The sequence below is a fragment of the Myotis myotis genome, unplaced genomic scaffold (assembly GCF_014108235.1).
Source record: "Myotis myotis isolate mMyoMyo1 unplaced genomic scaffold, mMyoMyo1.p scaffold_m19_p_12, whole genome shotgun sequence".
NCBI lineage: Eukaryota > Metazoa > Chordata > Mammalia > Chiroptera > Vespertilionidae > Myotis > Myotis myotis.
This window is the reverse complement of record NW_023416316.1, coordinates 46,006,196-46,023,209: the sequence shown is the minus strand read 5'-3', so window position 1 is coordinate 46,023,209 and position 17,014 is coordinate 46,006,196. Positions and strand designations below refer to the sequence as shown.

The 17,014-nt window shown below is 37.1% G+C and overlaps 1 protein-coding gene across 36 annotated transcripts in view; it reads left to right on the top strand.

Moving 5' to 3' along the window:
• Positions 1-17,014, top strand: part of RFX3 (regulatory factor X3) — a 272,040-nt gene that overhangs the window by 22,484 nt on the left and 232,542 nt on the right. For 16 of the 36 annotated variants that reach the window (XM_036331002.1, XM_036330992.1, XM_036330997.1 and 13 more), the window contains one exon: positions 6,840-6,907. The exons of 4 other annotated variants lie outside the window; for them this stretch is intronic. The gene's annotated coding sequence lies outside the window, so the exon portion shown is untranslated. Of the gene's footprint in view, positions 1-1,832; positions 1,912-6,839; positions 6,908-9,871; positions 9,901-12,933; positions 13,040-16,173; positions 16,466-17,014 lie in introns of those variants that run through there. 16 more of the 36 variants (XM_036331009.1, XM_036331010.1, XM_036330998.1 and 13 more) reach the window with 10 other exon arrangements.

Below are 17,014 nucleotides of genomic sequence, written 5' to 3'. Positions count from 1 at the left end.
CATTGAATTATCTGCTTTTCCTAGAGAAAAATTTATTATGTGGCTCTTGTTACTAACCTTTAATGATATTTCTGAAGTTTTACTGTTGCTTACTCTATGTCATGTATATTTTACGTAGTGACTGCAGAGCACTTTATAGAACAGTCCTGCCAATCAGTTATTCTGAATTGTAGTTTAGCCGTTAAGTAGCCTGACCTGCTACACAGTGTAAAATTTCATGACCTTGTCCCTGTCTCCTGTGTTTTGAGGCATGGATATGCACTGTAGTCCACACTATGAAAGCACAGCTCACGCTTGAAGACACAAACACAGGTTCAGTATGAAACAGATTTGTAGGAACATTACTTCCCTCAACTAATTGTGAATATAGATTTTTTTCAGGACTGTCACAATATTAATAGAAGTCTGTCATAGTACTTGGGTGGTACGGTGAAATTTCCACAAAGGCCCAAGCTGTGCTATGTGAGACACTCATGCTAATTCCATGTAGAGAAATATTCATGATTACTTAGGTGTTTAGCTTAAAAAATAATCTCTGATAGCATGAGTTCTGTCAGCTTGCAAATTGGTTAGAAGATGATGTGTGAGTCCTAGTCTTCTGAATAAAATCTGAGTTAAAATTCTGGCTTTGTCATTTGATAGCTAGTTATCCTTAAACTAATTCCATACTACTTTGAGCTCAGGTGTTTTATGTAAATATGGGGATATTACCTACTCAGTTCGGTTATAAAATGAAAAAGTGAAAGGTAAAATGACATATATATAAAACAGAATGGCAATCTAGAGTTAGTACTCAAACTGGTAATGGATATTGTCATTATCATCTTTCTAGTTTACTCCTTGTGATAGGATGTAAGGAGGGTTTCACAGGACAGGATGGCAGCTGAACATGGTAACATGGAACTGGATATAATTAGAAACAATATTGTTTTCAAAGAGGGATATTAAGGACTATATATTTTGTTAAGTCATTTTCAATATTGGTCAGTGTAGGAATTCTTTTGAGTAAACTTTTATCACTAACCCCTCTTCACAGGTTCAAATCTTGGAGCAGGATTTTTTTTAAAGATTGCAAGATCAGTAATCAGTAGGAAAAATATGCACTAAGCAGATGAAATACTTATTACTCTGAACAAAAAGTAGAATTTAAAGAATAGGGCCAATTTATTTATTTTAGTAAATATGTACAGTGAGTCTTGTATTATTTAAACAGTTAGTCTCTCTCCACATTTTTCTTCCATGGAAAGTCTAACAGCAGAAGTGAGTAAACTGCTTTGTGTTAGCACTTTACATGGTTGATATAAAATAACTGAAAATAGCCCTCGCCGGTTTGGCTCAGTGGATAGAGCGTTGGCTTGTGGACTGGGAGGTCCCGGGTTCGATTCCGGCCAAGGGCACATGCCCAGGTTGTGGTTCAATCCCCAGTGGGGACGTGCAGGAGGCAGCCAATCAATGATTCTCTCATCATTGATGTTTCTATCTCTCCCTCTCCCTTCCTCTCTGAAATCAATAAAGAAATATATTTTTTTAAAAAAATAACTGAAAATAGCAGTAGTTTCTGCTGAGAAGTAAGGTCAACAGTGGAGTCGCATGAAAATCTGATTACGTTTGGTACTTTTTGCCCTATCCCTAAACAATGTTCAACATGCTTGCCATTGATTTACAAAATATAGTTTAAATTTTAATATATTCTGTTGTTTCTAAAGGAACCATAAGGACATTTAATTTAATGAGAAATATTATTTGCAAAAGAATAGAAGTGATTTGAAACACAACGGTTTGAAGTAGCGAGTGGGATTAAACTGGTTTAAGCAATGGCTATCCTATTTCAGTTCTTTGAGGAAGGTAATGCCAACCTGAGCTTAACGAAGAGGTACAGAACATGCTCAATGTCGCCTTGATATTTTAACAGTGAGTAGTATACCAAACCACAGTGAAATTAGAGCCAAGGGAAATTAGCTCTTAATGTTACACAGATACAGTTTTTCCAGTAAAACCACTGTCTGTTACCAGTAATTTTGTAAGTTTTAAAATAATTATTTTTTTCTTGATTAATACTTGTGTACTTATATTGTTAAAATGTTCCATAATATAATTTTGATGAATTAAATATTGCCTAAAACATTAAATTTGGGAAGTTTTAAACTTCAGAGTTAGACAAAATATTATTCTACTAGAGGCCCAGTGCACGAAAGTCATGTTCGGGTAGGGTCTCTAGGCCTAGCTGGGCGATTAGGGCTGATCAGGTTCCCCGCCTCCCTGCCTTCCTGCCGCCTCCTTCCCTTGCTCCCTCAGCGCCCTGCCACCACAGCTCATCACCCACCATGTTCCGCGCTGCCCCCTGGGGGTCAGCACACGTCATAGCGAGCGATCAAACTCCTGGTTTCCCAGTTGAACTCTTGAGGGGATGCTTTGCATATTAGCCTTTTATATATATAGATTCTGATAAAATGTTTTTTCTTGACATCAATGAATATGTAACGCTGACTTATCATCTTGTACATATGGTGAAATTGTCCACTTGTAAAAATGTAGAATATAATTTTACCTTTTTTACTTAATTGAATATTATGTCCAGCTCAGTGAAGATTCATACATTAACTTCATAAATAATCTCTCTGCATAGCTTAATTACTTGCTGAATGCTTAGAAACTACTAGTATTACGTGTAAATAAAAAATGGGGCGAGAAGATTCTGGGCATGAGTAGTTAGAGAAGTCTTCCTGGAGGAGGTGTAGTACATGAGGTGGATCTTGAAGACTGAGTGGTGTATAAGTCTGTGAGGAAGGGGTTAAGCACATGTTAGAGGTAGATTTTAGTGTGAAGAGTTTGAAGAGTTTGTTGAGAAATAATGAAGCAGATGGAGTGGAAAGAAAATCAGGCTAAGGATTTGAAATTTAACTGGATAGAGCATAATCAGACAGTATATATTTTTAAAGTGGATCAAGTGTGAAGATGAAAGTGATGCTTTCAGGAGATTAATCTGGCAGATCTGTAAAGATTGGCAGGGAGTAGATCTAGGGCGGGTGCTGGGTAGAGGTGGTCAATGGGGGAAAAAGGGGGTATCTGTAATACTTTCCACAATAAAGATAAATTTTTAAAAATAAAATCAGCAAAAACATTTTAAAATTTTTCAAAAAAATAAATAAGTAAAGCCAGGTAAACCTCTCTGGGTCATCTGAAAGGAAGTATAGGATGAAGAACCTGGGCAATTAATTAATTAATTTATTTATTTATTTATTTTAATCCTCACCCAAGGGTGTTTTTCCATTGATTTTTAGAGAGAGTGGAAGAGAGAGGGAAAGACAGAAATATCGATATGAGGGAAATACATCGATTGGTTGCCTCCTGCATGTGCCTGGCCAGGGCCTGGGCTGGGGAGGATCCTGCAACTGAGGTACGTGCCCTTGACTGGAACCGAACTTGGGGCCCTTCATTCCACAGACCGATGTTCTATCCACTGAGCCAAATGGGCTAGGGCAAACTTGGGCTTTTAGTTCATAAACACCATGGTTAGAATTCTAATTTTGCCACTTGTTCTTTCCATTTATAGATAAGATGTGCATAACTAGCCATTGGGATTGTAAGTAACAAAAGGGGTATGAAAGAGTTTAGTATAGATTAAATGCTTGGTATTGTGCTAGGACCTTCAGTGAGAGGTATTATCAATGCTACTTTTACTACTGCTACTCTGCTACTATTACATCATTATTTGATAGATTGCAGTTATAATAAAGATTGGAGCTGGGGAACCTTCATTGCAAATAGGCCTATTCCATTCACTAATGGATATAAAGGATACAAATGGAAACATGGTATTTTTACATACGTAAATGTTGTAAATCAACTAATTGTTAAGATACCGTTTTTCTCCTAATTTGACAAGCACAGATTTAAATGTGTTGGATGACCATTTAGTATTCTCAGGTTTTTCAGTTCTGTTGTAGAACATAGTGGCAAAGGGAAATGGCTTTCTGTCAACACCTCTGTGCCCTGCAGTGTACCTCCCTTTCCCTGTACCCAAGGCTCTTTGCCATGGCATGTCCACATGCTCACTCCACAAGCAACCTTGCCTCACCTGTTACAAGCTATCTCTTGACTACTCTTAATGCCTCCATCTCCATCTTCCCTAGGATTGATAGTTCAGGGCTTTGCATGGGAATTCAGGGTACTGGGAGTCTGCTGAGGTAGATTGCAGAGGAGTCAGAGAGCATGGCCCTGGGCTGTGCAGACTTTTCACTGCATGAGGAAGTACCTGACCAGTGGGCCAAAGTGGGTTCTCTATAGTGCCAGGCCCTGGGCAATGGCCCCTTTCGCCTAGGTCTCAGGGTGGTGCTGAAATGGATCATCTGACATGAGTACCAATTCAACAGGACTTGTTTACTATTAGTTATGAAGTATGAGAAAATGATGGTGGAAAAGTGAAAGATCACTGGGTTCCAGGAGAATGATAAAGCCACTGAGAAAGTTAGGACAATATGTGGGAGCAGATGAGGTGGGACCCGAATGCAAAATAACTGTGTTTTATTTACCATTTTATCCTAATCAACTGAGAGCACATTGCCAAGCACATTGCAGTGATGCAATAAATGTTAAAGGGCAAGATGAAGATACTTCGAATAGCTGTGCCAGAGATGTGAGAAAAAAATCATTGTAGCATATAGGAAGAAATGAGGAAAATAAGTTCTCCTGGGGCCAATGTGGAGCTTTGAGGGAGAGACCATCTTGTGAATTGGCATGGTAGTGTGTGAGCTACCCATGGAGCGTTTGCACCATGTATATTTAATATTTGTACGGTATGTGTGGTACTTAACATAGTTGTGATTCTTAAATGAATAACTTAATAATATATGAGAACAGGCTTTAAGAAATGAGTTGGATTTTAAGGTTAAAGTGATAAGTGACAAAGACAAATTTGTATCATCAGTGAACTGGTATGGTGGCTAAGGAACTTGTAAGATATCAAGAAAAGAGTTCTTGAGCAATTCTGTTAGTATCAGAATGAGGTAGTAAAGGATGTAGTCAAAGCAGGTATTGTAACTTGTTTGGAGGGGAGTAGAAGATGCGGATAACTGTATATTAGCTTGAATTTTCTAACTTGATATTCACATAAAAAGTTAAATACAGGGGAGCTTAAGTTGGAGAAAAGAATTAGAATTAAAGGGGTAGGTAGAATTTTCTTAGAAATAGGTATGTATAATTCATAGTCATTTTGCTCAAAGTTGTTCTGAAGTATTGTTTAGTCATTTAGTGTATAATAAATATGTACAATAATAATATCTCACATCAGAAAAATATGTAATATTTCATAATGACAGTAAAGTAACAGGACCATTTGATAATAGGGTTAAAATTACCAAATTCTTTTTGAGAATTCTGGTGTGTTAACTAGTAGATTATTGCATTTTTGCTGTATGCAGCAAACTCCTATGATTATTGTAGTGATCTTTGTCTTGTCTTGTTCAAGTAACCTCAAATATGTGTATTTAGACTGTTGCCTGTTCATATATATTGAGCTGTACCTGTTTGCTTTGTTATTTCTCTAAGTTTAATGGACCAGCATAAAAATTGATGGCAACTGTTGCTTAGTGTCATCTTTACCTTTAAAGAAAAAAGAAAAACAAGTAAAACTAAATCATGCCAGATAGCTATTATGCTGTTTATGATTGACTAAAGGATCAGATATACTCTACTAAATTGATTTCTGATATTATGGGACATATTTAGGGCAAAAAAAGATATAATATGTATAAACAAATACACTTAAGTTCCTGTTTGTATAGCAGTTACCCTAAATTTACTTTATCACCTAATAAAAATATTTAGTTTAAAATAGCCTTGCCTGTTCTCTCCTGAACCAAAGACTTCTTTTAAAAATTTTCATAAAACTGAATAATTATGCATGTCTTACTAGTTTCCTGACCTTTGTGACCTGCTTATGTATCTTTACTTATTTATTTTTAAGAACCAAATCTTATTTATTTTAAAAAGGAATGAGTAAAGGTGTGTCAGCTGCTAATCCATTTTCACTTTTACATCGCTGTATACAAGAAATTAGCAGGCTGATTCTCAGAATTGTTTGGTCTTTCATCTTTACCACTTAAAAGGACAGTTGTTGTTTTTTTCTCTCTAGTTGGTTTGGCTCAGTGGATAGAGTGTTGATCCACAAACTAAAGGGTACTGAGTTTGAGTCAAATCCGGTCAAGGGCACATACCTCGGTTGCAGGCTCCATCCCAGGCCCTGGCCAGGGTGCGAATGGGAGGCAACTAATCAATGTGTCTCTCTCACATGGATGCTTCTCTCTCACTGTCTCTTCCCCTCCTATCCATTCTCTCTAAAAAAAAATCAATGGAAAAATATCCTCTGGTGAGGGTTAACAACAACAACAAAAATCAATATTTAATGGTACAGATTTTTCTAGGATTGTTCTCTGTATTATTTGTCCTAACATATTTTTCTTGATTATTAGAATAGTATGCTTATTCTTTGAAAGTTCTCTTTCCTTCCTTGTAAAATCAAAACAATATCATTTTTGGCTAAGGAGGAAGCTTTTAAAAATATAGCCATGTAAAAAAATACCTTAAATATAATTCAGTTGTAGTATCAGATCAATTCCTGGACTTATTGGAGTGATCACTTCATAAGTTATATGAATGTCTAATGTCTATGTTTTATACCTGAAACTAATGTAATATTGTATGTCACCTAATTGAGAAATAATGAAAAAATAATTGTTATATCACAATATTTATTCATAAACTAAATAAATAACAGCATCTAGATTTTAAATAATTTATTTTTAATATTTACCTTATTCTTCTTGCTTTTAATATTTTAGGCCACTTGATCATTCTGGCATTTTATGGTAGAGAATACATTGAGTTTGGCTCATGGAAAGAATATGAGGTAATTGATCACATGTTCTCTATAAATTTTAAACTATATGTATGCAACATTTAGAGTATTTTAACATGTCAGATAAGATCTTATGTTTGAATTTTTCAGTAACATTTTACATATACGATTTTAATTACCAAGTTCTTTTTGAGGATTTTGTTTTAAGATAGGTTTTCCTTTCCTGATGGTCAGTAGTAGTTAATAGTGTGAGGAATTTTCTTTTAGAATTTATATATGTTTAAGAAAAAAGCAGTATTAGAGTGTTCTTCACTTTGTTATGTAGTTACAGTTATTATTTTTAAAAGCGTTGAATAACTTAGCTTTCTGTGGGACTTAGAAACCACAAGAGAACTCCTCCTTCCTACCCTCCTCCCTAACCTGTCCCAAGTAGGATTAATGGCATGCTGCGTTGAAAAGTAGTGGCTAGCACGCATAATTTATAGGGAAATAGTTAAGAAAGAGCATTGAGGCTCCTATAATGGGAAATTTCTAGGCACTACTCAGGCTCATTTAATGAGAAAACAAATATCAGACCCTTTGTTAGTCTTTTCCCATCTCTTTGGTACCCATGATGCATGGGTTTGGCAGTCTAAAATGGCAGTCAGTTAAGTGTACATGCTACATGCATTTCCACAGTTGTTTCACACATTACCAGACATCAAGCTTATATCAGAGGGAATTCAAATTAAAGATAGTAAAATACAGCAGCTATCCGTATGTAATCAAGTCAATGACATGGTCGTATTGGAGATCATTGGATTTTATTTATTTGGTGGAATAATTAGCTAACATAGTGCTGATGTCATAATTGTTCTACTCAATAATGGGTTGGCTATGTAGGAAGGTGCTACAGTTTGGTGTGTGAACTTCTGCTTCCATTACAAGAGGCCTTAAGAAAGGTGAAAAGGGGGTGGGGCAGGGGTGAGGGTGGGCTGGCATCAGAGGGATAAGCATTGATTCTGAGTCCATGTAAACTGTTCACCTTTAATCTTTGAGATTATATTTGCACCCAAATTACTTTTTACCTTTCCACATAGTTGAAATGAAATTGCCAGTCCTTTTAAGATGATAAAACTTTGCTATTTTAACATTTCTTCAGTCTTCAGTTCCTATGAGAAGATAAATGTATAATCTGTTGGTTAAGAAACTTAACCAAGACTCAAGAAAAATTAACTGGAGCTATATCCTCCATTTCAAAACTGTTGTTTTATAGAAGTCCTCCAAAGAGTGCACCAAATATTCCCTGATGTGTGTTCCAAGTTTTTATACTTTTTTGATGTAAGGTTGTAAGAAAGATAAATTGAACAGTTTTGTGTCTTAGACATTTGTAACATGATTTATAACAAAAAATGATGCATTTATATACAGAAGTTATAATTTAATAGTTTTAATAATCTTTATCATGCTATATTTAAAGGGATATAATACCAACTCTTTCAAATAGTTTTCTAATTAATTTTGCAACTTCATCATATTTCTCAAACCATTTGAATTGTCTGTATCAAACAGATAAATCTGACATTCTTTTCCCTTATCACTCAGTATTTACATATGAACCTAATAACTGTGAAAGCTTGTATGGGCCCGGAGAGAAAAAAAAAGTTTCCATAGTATAGTTCTCTTAAAATTGCTTACAAATAATGTTTATTAAAAATAGTTTAGAGAAAATGTAAAGTAAAAACCAAAAGATGTGTGTGTAGAATCCTTCTCTTGTATTATTCCAAGAACCAATAGAGAACGATTCTATATGTGTCTATCCATCCCACTTTTTCTTTTAATATGATTTTTGGACCATCCACTTTGATAGCATTAAAATCCTTTATTATATATGAAATAAGGTAGTTGACTTGTATAGGGGAGTGATAGGGAAGAAAATGTTTGTTTTTACATATTGTATAGCATATACTTTACATTTATATAGATCACACTTTACAAAGTTATTTTGTGTGTGTAACATCTATTTTAAAAATATATATTTTTATTGATTTCAGAGAGGAAGGAAAAGGGAAAGAGAGAGAGAAACATCAATGATGAGAGAGAATCATTGACTGGCTGCCTCCTGCATGCCCCCCACTGGGGATCAAGCCCGCAACCCAGGCATGTGCCCCTGACCTGGATTGAACCTGGGACCCTTCAGTCTGCAGGCCGATGCTCTATCCACCGAGCCAAACGGGCCAGGGCTTGTGTGTGTAGCATCTTATTTAACTTTTCCCAGCTGCTCAGTTAGAGGGTAGGGGTTGTCTCCATAATATGGATGGGCAAACCAGAGACCCAGCGAGATTCTAGCATGTGAACCGAGATCTTGTGACTTTTACTCTGGCATTCTTATCCACTATAAAAGTAATTATATTCAAATTATTCAATAATTCAAATTTGATTTTCCAGTCATAAAAGTTCTTCAGGAGCCACCTTGGGACTATTGGTCACCTGTAGAGCAGGTCCCTTTTGGACTTTTTTCCTTTGAGTAGCATTTCATTGGGAGATAGGATTTCAGAACTATTCTGTTTTCATTTTTGCAAAGACTGTAAATTAGAGTAGCAATCTATGCCTCAGTTTTGTTCTTGCATTCTACTAAAAGTGATGATCAAGGTTATATACCTTTTCCTTACTGGCACTGTAGAGTTAGAAACAGGGTTAAACCTGGCATTTCTTTTACTTCTGTTCCTCTTCAGCTAAGTTAATTTACTGAATTAACGTAGTACACAGGATATACAGGATACTAGCTTTTTACCAGGGCCAATGACAAGTGGTTTTAAAATAGTAGTATAGGGTAATGTTCAATTATTTTTTTTCAACAGTTCATTCTGAACATAGAGAGGCACTTTAAAGGGCAGCAAAAATGGATATTGACAAGAGTGAGGAAAGATTGAAGCATGGTAGTTACTCATTTTGTCTGGGGAAAGGAGGGGAGAAAACTTAAAATCTGTTTTCAAATGTATTTGTATTTCTCTTTTTTTTGTTACAAACTTGCAGTGAAAATCAATAAAGTAGCAAAATGACAGGTATGTTAGAGACTTGTTATCGTCTTAAAAGCCCGGCTGAAATAGAATGAGTTTAAATTATAGAAAGAGTAATTTTAATTTGTCATAAAGAATACACCCCCTAAAAAGTCAATGAACTCTGGAATGGTAGAGATATTTGGGAGGTTAAACTCCATAAAAAGATTCATGACCAGAATGGTTATTCAACAAAATATACATTTTATCTTTAAAATCTCTCTCAAATTTGAAGTTCTTTGACTTTCGTTGACTATAATTGTGTTGCTAATTGCTTGGAAACTTAATGCAATATGCACATGAATATGCTGTTATAACTAAAGAGGATACATGTAATTTATGGATATCCTTTTATTATTTTTTTCAGAGATAAATTAAGATAAAAATTGCAAGTGCATTTCAAATTTTGGATTATATAAAGAACTATAATGCATTTAATCTAAGAGATAATATAAATTTAATCTTATGTGCACTTAAAAAATACTTTATACAAATACAAAGGAAGCTAACAGTCAAGAATGTGAGAATAAAGCTCTATCCTTTATCAAAGTATTCTAGAGCAAACAGCTTATGGGTTTTCGAGTTAGTCAAACCTGAGCTTGAATCTTAGTTCACCCACTTATTAATTCAATATCCTTATGTAATATGGGATAATAACTGTTGCCTTGCAGACTTGTAAAAATTAAATAAGGGATATATGTGAAGTACATAATCCAATGCTTGGCACAGAGTAGTACCAATAAGTGATAGTTCTCTTCATTTCCCCCTTAAGTCTTATAGTTTCTCTGGAAGTTTAGTTCAGGAAACCAGTAGACAGGGAGGAGATAAATGGGCATATATTGGAGATAGGGTTCAATATACTTCTTGCATTTACTATTTAATTTCTCAAATTTTACTGTATCCTGCTATAGTCCACAAGAATTTATTGCTTTTTTAAATTAAGGAGAAACCAGTTTTGGACCTACCTTGAGCAAAAGCTTCATTATCAGACCCACTTTTAGGAAGAAAGCTATATAGAGTTGTAAGTAGGAGGAAACCACATGTAAAATAGAAAATATGAAACATCTTCAGATCTTAACTCCTGGAGAAACTCCCTTTTATTAAAAGGAAGTGAGTGTTTACTTAAGAGTTCAGTGTGATACATGCATTATTTCAATTTAGGGTCCATCAGTTCTCATTTTGTTTTATTTTAATTAACATAATTGTCTTAGATTCCCTTCTAACCACTACTTACCCTACCCCTTCCTCCTACCCCAGCTAACACAAGTCCGCTTACTACTATAGTTATCTTGTATCTCATTTGTTAATCTATACTAATAAAAGCCTATGTGGTCGTCACGCCCTCACGCTGTGGTGCCCTCACGCTGTGGTGCCCTCACGCTGTGATGCCCTCACGCTGTGATGCCCTCACGCTGTGATGCCCTCACGCTGTGATGCCCTCACGCTGTGATGCCCTCACGCTGTGATGCCCTCACGCTGTGACAATTCGTCACCAGTAGACTGCATGCGTAGCGGGCGAGCGCGGGTAGGCGGGGACTTGACACTACGTGCGCTGCACGGAGGTGGGTCCCGGCGGCTCTGTGTGGTGCAGAGGTGGGACCCTCAGCTCTGGCCTACCTCTTTGGGGCAATCTATCAAGGAGCCCTGGATGGGTGGGTGGGGCCTACCTCTTTGGGGAGATCAATCGCGGGGCTCCCGCACTGTGAGAGTGCACAAGCCAGACTGGGGAACACCCCCCCTCCCAAGTACATGAATTTTGTGCACTGGCCCTCTAGTTTTATAATGATAACCAATATTTATTAAGTGCTACCCATGTGAGAGGCACTGAGTAAATACCTTATATATACTCACTTAACCTTCACATTATCTGAGGGGAGTAGGTCCTACAGACCCATGATTCCTTATATTCACTTGTGAATTTCAAAAGGCTTTAAAAAATCACCAGTTCCTTAAGTTTGTGGCAAAACTGATTTAGCCTCAAAACAACTCATGGGTTTTTGAGTTAGTCAAACCTGAACACTTTGAACGTTCATTCATTTAGCTATAGAAATGTTAATGTGTGTGATTATGGGTTGCTGCTCTAGATCCAGTTGGGGTGTAAGATATCTGGTAGTACTTTCTAAAATTCAAACATTTCTAAGTCATGTGACATATCTGGCCCAGGGGCTAAGAATAGGGTGTTGTGAACCTGTTTCATTATTCTGTTTTATATATGAGAAGACCGATGCTAGGGGATGTTCAGTAAATTGCCAGAGTTTGAATGGTATGTTAAGATGTTAAGTAAATTACTCAGGTAATGCATGGTAAAGCCAAACTTAAACCCAGCAGTCTTATTCCGGAGCCCAGACTTTAAAACCGCAACACTGTTTTGCCACCCAGTTGCCAAGGCAAGATTGAGCTAAGTTGGCACAATGTTTATGTCTTAAGTTGACACAATTGCTTAGTTTTACTAATAGAGGAAGGTGTATATGAAAATAACCCTCTTATAATTTATATTTGGGTGTGGAATGTTATGCTTTTCTCCATATCTCGGATGGATGTATCTGATCCTAGAAGTCCCCTAAACATAATGAGCACAGTCACAAAGGCCTCTCGTGACAAAGTAGAAAACTGTCTAATTTCTCTTTTGTCACTTTTCATTATTTTATATTGTCTCTCACTCAAGCTAGAAGTTGCTTGTTTTGACTTTGTTCAACAAATAATTATTTAATGCCTGCTATATAGTAGGCTAGAAATACAATAATGAACAAGAAAATTTTGGTTCCTGTCTTAATGGGGACACTGTTGTCATTGTGGATGGGGCAGTACTTGGTGGGATCCCCACGTAGCAGCATGTTTAGCATATGTGGTCCAAAGTGGCTCCCCAATTGTTGTGGCAACCTAAGTGGCCCCCAAAGTTTCCAGAGTCCCTAGGTGGGGAACAGGGTAGTGGTATACCTGGATGTTATTCACATTCAATCCTGAGGATAGTAGCTATTCATTTGCTCATCCACTATCCAAGTTGAATAATTAATTAGTTTTAAGCATTTCTTTTTCTAGAATCCTGGCTTCATTCAACGTAAACAGAGCTGAGAGAGCTACCAAACAAGTAACTACCCTGCTCACACTCTGGGTGCAATAACTAAACGGAAAAGCAAGATTAATTGTGGGTACACTTAACCATGGTTAATTGAAAATTCCCATTATACTTTATAAATAACGAGTATAAGTTAGGCTCCTAAGTTAACATACCAAGTGATGCTGGATTTTTGAGTGATAGAATCAAAGTCTTTAGGACTTTACATATGCAAGTTATTTCACAAAGACATAATATAGCATATTTATGCCAAGTATATTCTATAGCACACAAACATTTCTGCTTTAATTTTTGAAGTGACATTTTTAAAGAAATCATAAATTCAGATGATTTGTGGATAGAAACTACTTGATTTTGAATTTATCATTTGAAAGGAATATATATTTTCATTTGGTATCCACATCAACTGATTTTTAAATTAGCATTTTACATTAAAGTAATAACACTTGAAAGTTTATGGGACCTTGGGTTTATGACAGTTGACATCATCCTATATAATAAAAGGCTAATATGCAAATAAGCTAAGTGGCGGAACAACTGATTGCTATGATGTGCACTGACCACCATGGGGCAGACACTCAGTGGTGGTCAGCGTGCTCCCACAGGAGCCGGGCTCACGGCTGGCGAGCACAGCGGTGGTGGTGGAGGGAGCGAGCCTAAACCGGCAGTAGGACATCCCCCGAGGGGTCCCGGACTGTGAGAGGGCGCAGGCCAGGCTGAGGGAACCTGCCCCCCCAGTGCCCGAATGTCGTTCACCAGGCCTCTAGTTTTAAATAAAAATAATTTTATTGTATTATGATCACAAAAATTACATATGCTCATTGTAAAACATTCTGAAAATTCAGGAAGTTACAAAGAAAGAAAGCAAAAAGCAAAAAAATACCATCATCATTCTGCTTGATGATGACTACACATCTGCTCACGAGATTACTGTCACATTTCCTCAGGATTCCTGTCGCAGTGAGTGCATCTGTGCTCACATTGGTGCTCTCGGCTGTGCTTCTGCTCATGCATTTGCTCTCCTTTACAAATTCAAACCTTACACAAAAATTGGGTCATAAAATTTGTTTAACTTTGACAATCATATCTTAAACATCCTTTCATGGTAATAACATTTTCTATCTCTTTATTGGCATTATATGAATGTATCAATTTAAGCAATTCTCAACATTTAGGATGGTCTCTTGTATTGATATTATGATTAATTGTATGTGCATCTTTGTGCAGGTATTTATTTCCTTTATATGAATTCTTAGGAATGGAATCCCTGGCTAGAAGATCTGGGCACGTTTTGAATGTTTTTATCAACCAGCAGATTGATTTCTAGAAAGGTCATACCATTGTATGCTCTCTGACACTGGACATGATCAATCTTTGTAAATTTTTTTTTTTTTGTATTTTTGCCAATCTGATAGTTGAATAAAAATCTCACTTTGATTTGCATTTTTAAATAATGAATGACTAAAAAAAATTAAAAGCATGTTTATCAACCATTTGTATTTTTTTGTTGACTATCCATTTATATCTTTAGCCCATTTTCCTGTTGGGCAGTTTCTTTTGTTCCTCCTCCTCCTTTTAAATTTTAAGATCTCTTCATAATATAAGGATGTGAACTTTTATTTGTCATTCAGAATGCACGTATTTTGCCATTTAAAAATATTTGCTGGTTTTTGTTTTATTTTAGAGATACGTTGGTATCACTGTTTTCCACTTGGTATTTCCACGTTTTAATATGACCATTATAATTCATAATGACTCGGTAGATGGATTAAGGATTAGACCTTTAAAAAAATGAAGATACTTTTTAGACGGGAAACAATTTTTGCAGATGAGAAAGATGATGAATTGCTCATGTAATTATATATGTTTGCTGTGATTACAGTTTCAATTGCTGCATATAAAATAGAAATTATGGGAGGGAGATATTTTAATAGCTATAGTTGAAAGACTCCTTTCTTTAAATGTCAGACAGTCCTGGCTTTATTTATTTGTTCTTTAACTTAGACAACAAATGTTTAAGTACCTATTATATATTAAAAATTCATAATGGTTTCTCTATTTACTGCTGTGTGACCAGGGCAGTTCACTTAACTAATCAGTATTTTGACTCGATTTATTTATTTTTAAAAGAGGGATAATACCTACCTTGTTGACTTATTGTAAGGATTATAGTTTACCTGAAGTATCTAAGAGCACCTGACATATAATCAGAAAACAATAAACATTTAGTGTTGGTGTTTATTCTTTATAGTAACAGAACATAGGGTACTTTTAGCCTGTTGTTGTACTATATAACAGTGCTGGTGAACCTATGACACGCATGTCAGAGGTGTCACGCGAACTCATTTTTTGGTTGATTTTTCTTTGTTTAATGGCATTTAAATATATAAAATAAATATCAAAAATATAAGTCTTTGTTTTACTATGGTTGCAGATATCAAAAAATTTCTATATGTGACACGCACCAGAGTTAACTTAGGGTTTTTCAAAATGCTGACATGCCGAGCTCAAAAGGTTCGCCATCACTGCTATATAATATCATTGCTGTGGGTAGTAATTTAGCATATGGAGTAATTAACTATGGTTATTATAATTTTACTAGAGGCCCGGCGCATGAAAATTCATGCTGGAAGGAGGTCCCTCAGCCCGGCCTGCCCCCTCTCACAGTCCGGGAGCCCTCAGGGGCAAGAGGCGACCCAGCGATCAGGGGAAGGTGATGCCCCCATCACACCTCTGCTGCTGCCACTGCCGGCAGCACAAGCCTCAGCCGGCCCTGGTTACCTGAGCCTCGGGCAGCCCTGCGTGGCTGGGCAGTCGACAGCCGAGGCTTGCTTGCACCTCGGGCCTGCCCTTGAGAGCTGGGCAGCTGACAGCCAAGGCTTGCCTGCGCCTCGGGCTGGCTCTGAGCGACTGGAGGGCTGAGGGGACTGGGAGACTCTGGAGACAGGCGTGTGGCAAGGCTGGGCCTGTCTGCTGCCCCGGTGGGGCTGAGGGGACTGGGCGCCGTCATCTTGTGGTTGTGGCCACCGCCATCTTTGAGGGCATGGTAGTCAATTAGCATATTCCCTCCTTATTGGCTGTGGGTGCTGCCATCTTTGTGATGGTGTGAGGGTCAATTAGCATATTCCTTCTTTATTAGATAGGATTAATAGAGAGAATAGAGCCTACTTAGGTTGACTATACTTAGGATCTGTTAGATAAATAATACTTTCTTATTTTTGTGTAGCAGTTTAGTTTTCAAAGCTTTTTACTCATTTCTTATCTTATTTGTTCCATACAGTTTTCCTTTAAGATAAGCAGGGCCTGTATACTTTTCCATTTTACAACTGAGGAGCTGAAACTTAGAGAGGATGATTGACTTATCCAAGGTCATATGGCTTTTAAGTGATTAATCAGGTTCATATTTTCTCCCACCTATATTTAAGATTCTCACTGAATCTAGATTGACGCTCAGTATGGGAAGGCACAGAGAATGGAATCTATACTAATAAAATGGTAATATGCTAATTAGACCAGATGTCTTCTGGACACCTTTCCGGAAAAAGCCACGGTGGCAATTAGGGGCGATCAGGTGGGCAGGGGAGAGCAGTTAGGGGCGATCAGGCAGGCAGGCAGAGTGGTTAGGGGCGATCAGGCAGGCAGGCAGGTGAACAGTTAGGAGCCAGTGGTCCTGGATTACGAGAGGGATGTCCGACTGCCTGAGGGGTCCCAGATTGGAGAGGGTGCAGGCTAGGCTGAGGGACCCCCCCCCCTCCGTGCACGAATTTCGTGTACTGGGCCTCTAGTTTGACTATAATTGCCCAGTCTTCATTTAGCTTTAACCATTTTATAGTTCTTTGTATTGCTCCCATTTCATGTGAACGTTGGCCTTAATGTCTTAGTTTTCTATAGCAGTGATTTAAAAAAGGAAGGAAGGGAGGGAGGAGGGAGGAAGGGAGGGAGGGAGGGAGGAAAAGTTTACCTGATAATATATGCTTAGGAGCAAGCTCTCAAATGCTCCCTATAGCTGTGATTTTTAACCTTTTTTTAAAAAAATCTCATGGC